Below are 4,558 nucleotides of genomic sequence, written 5' to 3'. Positions count from 1 at the left end.
GTGATATGAAGTTATCCATGCTAGTTTGAAAACTTGCATCCACACATACTTTGATGCTCAGTTCTTCTTTACCACTATAAACCAAGAATATATCTTTAGTCCTTTTTAATATACTTCAAAATGGTCTTGATTGTGGTGCAATGACTTTCTACTGGATTGGCTTGATAATGACTCGTCATACTAATGGTGTATGAGATGTCTGGCCTTTTACATATCATGGCGTACATGATTAATCCTATAGCCAAGGCATATATGATTCAACTCATTCTGTCCAGTTCTTCAGTAGTACTGGGACATTGTTTTTTTTTTTTTTTTTTTTTTTTTTTTTTTTTTTTTTTTTTTCACTCAAAACCGTGCCACATTGCATAGGTACAAATCCCTTATTATATTCTTCCATCTTGAATTTCTTCAAGATTTTATCTAAATATGTATTTTGGCAAAGTTCTATTAGCCGCCTAGATCTATCTCTATAGATATTGATACCCAGTATGTATGCAACTTCTCCCAAATCTTTCGTAGCGAAACTCTTCCCAAACCATGTTTTTACACTATTTAGTGTTGGGATGTCGTTTCCTATTAGATTTTGATATCCTAAAAACTCCTGAAATGTCATGAAATTGATTCTCTAAGTCAAAATAAAGCTTAAGTGTTTATGAACTAGTTTTTCAAAGCATTGGTAAGAATTACAAGTCTAAGCAATTAAGTTGTTGGTTGTTCAAATGATTGGATTATCACACTTTCACCACAAATCCTCATGTAAAGTATATTTTCAAATGATTTATAACATCTTTGAATGTTATTTAATTCAATGAATCCATTTGGAAAAAATTTAGATGATCTATCAAGTCGAATAAGTTTTGTTTCTTAACTTAGGGGGGGGGGGGGGGTTGATGTATTGGAGTGCATTAATTCAAACCTCTTAGCATTTAGTCAATTAAATCAATAAATTATGGATGAGTTAATATGAATAGAGTAGCATTGAGTATTATTGGGATCTTATTGTATCATTTGAATGATGAGTTCAATTATTTGTGTAGGTTGACATTGGACATTCATATGCTTTGAGTTAGATTGAAGAAGTACTTCCAATGTAAGGTGAGTAAATACAAAAAGTACATGTCCCTATTAATCTATTGCTAAATGTTTTGGTATAAAACTCTATATTAAGTACCTTTTCTTTCCGTGTGACCATTATGGTATGTTTGGGCATTACATGAAACCTATTTTGGAAATGTCTTCACTTGAAAATATAATGTTGGATTGAAAACGTATATAATCGTCCTACTTGTGCATATCACTTAGGATGGGTTGAATTGAGTGTTTCTTGGACACTTTTTGGGAATGATTCATTTTTCAAATTTGTGACTATCGTTCATCTCCATGAGTATTATTCATCTTCATGATAATTAAGATAAAAGCTTTCAGGATGGAATTTTCTAACCCATTCCATGGAATCATGTATGAGGGCCATATGTTACCTAAATGTTGATATTGTTGTCTTCTAAAGAGTTTTAGGTGTGATGTGACTACCCAATTTATGTCATTGGACCATCAGGATCCTAGAATGCAAGGGACTTTGTTTTAAGAGTAGAGAAATTGGGTTGAAAATCAAGAAACATATGCATTGCATTTGAAATGGTTTTGTATTGATTATAACTAATGCTTCTTAACTGCGTATACCTTATACATATAAACAGTTTTGATTTTTTTTGGAGTGTTATGACTTGCGAATTGGATTATTGACATTATTCAATTCCATTCCAAAGTCTAACGCCAGGTTTACTCACTAGGCTCCCCAAGCCTAACATATATTATAACACACACTCATATTGAAAGATTTGTAAAGATTAGCTTAGATATTTAGAAGGCCACAAATCATGTAATGGTTGTTCGTTGACTTTTGTTTTGATATTATATTGTGCGCCATTGTTTTATAAGCTTTCAAACTTGGATTGTTTAAATATAATTTGAGACCTAAATTTCACAATATTTCCTATAATGACTAAATATTCTAGAAATAAGTCTTTATAATTTTTAACCCATACGAGGAGTGTTTCAGAACACATATGTGGGTCCAGGATAGTCACCATATAGTACAAGAAATTCTCGTTATCAAAAAAATTAATGAAAACGAATGGCTTTTTCGTTGGATTTCCTTGGATTTTGTTTGAGTTTTTGAGAAAACATGGCATACTTACTCTTCCGGATGTGCTCCAGATCGATCTCCCTCTCCCTTGCCCTGACAATCATGGAATCCAGGGTAGGGCAAGCTGAAAAACTGACATGTTCCCGAATGTCAGCTCGTAGCATGTCATGGTAACGGGTCCTCCTCATGTCCTCATCTCCCGCATACTGGGGCACCAATAACACCCTCTCCCGAAACTTGGCGGTGATCTCCGCCACTATATCAGTCATCTGTCTCATATCAGGAACTCCCGGGCCAACTGCTGGAGTTCCACCGCAGGCGCGAACTCAGCTCTGAATCGGGTCACAAAATCTGGCCATGTCATATCCTCAATAGTCGAGGATCCCAGAGAGTCACCAACTGACTCCCACCAATCCCTGGCCCGATCCCTCAAGCATCCCACTGCATATCGTACCTTTGACCCCTCGGGGCAGAAGCTAGTCAACTGTGCAGACTCAATGTCTACAATCCATCGTCTAGCAGCAATGGGGTCCTTCGCCCCATGGAAATCCGGCGCACCACTGCCCCTGAAGTCCTTAAAGGACAGTGTACATGATCCTGACTGGTTGGTCGCCATGTCACTCCTGAACGCCCTGAGGCGATCCTCCATCAGCTCGACAATCCCTTCCTTGATCGACCCAAAGATGACCGGGGTCGCATCAAGGATGCCTCTAGTAACCTCGGACGCAATGAACTGGCGTAGTCTCTCATCTACTGTTTCGGAACCTGAACCCGAAACCGACCCCTCTCCTGAACTGCCAACTGTTGGCCTCGGATGTAGTACCACCATTCTGCAATACACAACGACAATCGTCAGTGATACTGATACATTTAGAGGGATCACATCTATCACAAGTTCCCTGGTCTTGCCCTATCCTTCCTTGATTCAAGTACGGATCCTATGCTTCCAGTAGTACGGGCCCATACTACCTTCCATATCTATCCTTACTTTCCTTAAGAACTACCTTGACTCCACCGAGTCCCTTCTACTGCTACTGATCTCTGCCACTATCATCCTAGGCTTGCCCTAGGGTACCCCTGACTCCACCCTAATCAGTCCTTAGCTGCTGAAGGCCTCCTTGTAATTCCAATTATCCATTACCTGAATACAATCACATGCAACGAGGCCCGGATAATCCTTCGAGTAAGTGACTCATACCTACAACGGTTAGGAGTCAAACAAGAGCTGCGAAATAGGGTCAAATCCAATCCTCTACGATTATTCAACCCTGATCACATGTGACTTTAACGTATTCACCTAATAGCTAACTCCCATCACTCAAAGTACCACAAAGCACAAAGCAAGGAACATTCAGAAAAAAGGCAACGATCTCAAGCAATTCTATTCTCATAACAGGAAACTGCACTAGCATACAATTATAAGCTCGTACTATCAGGCATAACCTAAACAGGCTACCCTACTACTGTCTGCTCAATACTAACACGCAATTCTCATAAGCTGAAACACATAAAGCATGCACATAAGGCATCATTCCTAGATCCTTAGTCCTATTCTAGCATGTTGTTCTACTGAAACTGATAAACATAACATAACCTGTATGGGTACTTTGGGGGATACTTACTTGAGCTCGGCCGGTCGCGCACATCACACACTTCGTTCTTTTTCCAAAACTCCTTTTAACTTATCTTTTAGAAAATCATTTCCTTGTAAAAATCTTTTAATCCCTCGATTTGAGTCCAGACACCCCCGAAGGTGTGTCCGAATCTCTCAAACCAGGGCTCTGATACCAACTTGTAACATCCCAAATTTCGATTCCAAAAATTTCATTTTAATTAACTGATTATAAAAACATTCATAAGGGAAATACGTAAAAATATATCATTTTGTAAATCAATATATCATGTCGGAAGACCTAAATCATAAAATAGCAACATTTCAGAGTACAATCCCAGAATATCTCAAGTGCGGAAAATCAATGCGTGTGTGTATGATGTGTTGCTACCGCGCCAACTCCTTCCCCTTCACTGAAGAGGTATCTGAAACCAAAACTGTAAACTGTAAGCATGAAGCTTAGTGAGTTCCCCCATCGTACCACAAACCATGAAATCACATAACATATCTAGGTGCTGGCCTCCCCTTCGGTCCTGTTGACCGGATGCTGCCTAGCATATTTGGGTGCTGGCATCCTTTTCGGTCTTGTCGATCGGATACTGCCTAGCATATCTGGGTGTTGGCCTCCCCTTCGGTCCTGTCGACCGGATACTGGGGACTATTTCTCCCCTCTATTACTACCATATAACATGTATCATATAATCATATTCTATCTAGTATGATTGGGTATGACTACCCATCTTTGGCCCTATCGACCGAAAATCTTGGGGACTATCTTCCCTACTGATACTGGCATATAA

This window comes from Lactuca saligna, chromosome 4, assembly GCF_052625555.1.
Source record: "Lactuca saligna cultivar CGN05327 chromosome 4, ASM5262555v1, whole genome shotgun sequence".
NCBI lineage: Eukaryota > Viridiplantae > Streptophyta > Magnoliopsida > Asterales > Asteraceae > Lactuca > Lactuca saligna.
Note: the sequence above shows the minus strand (reverse complement) of the source record.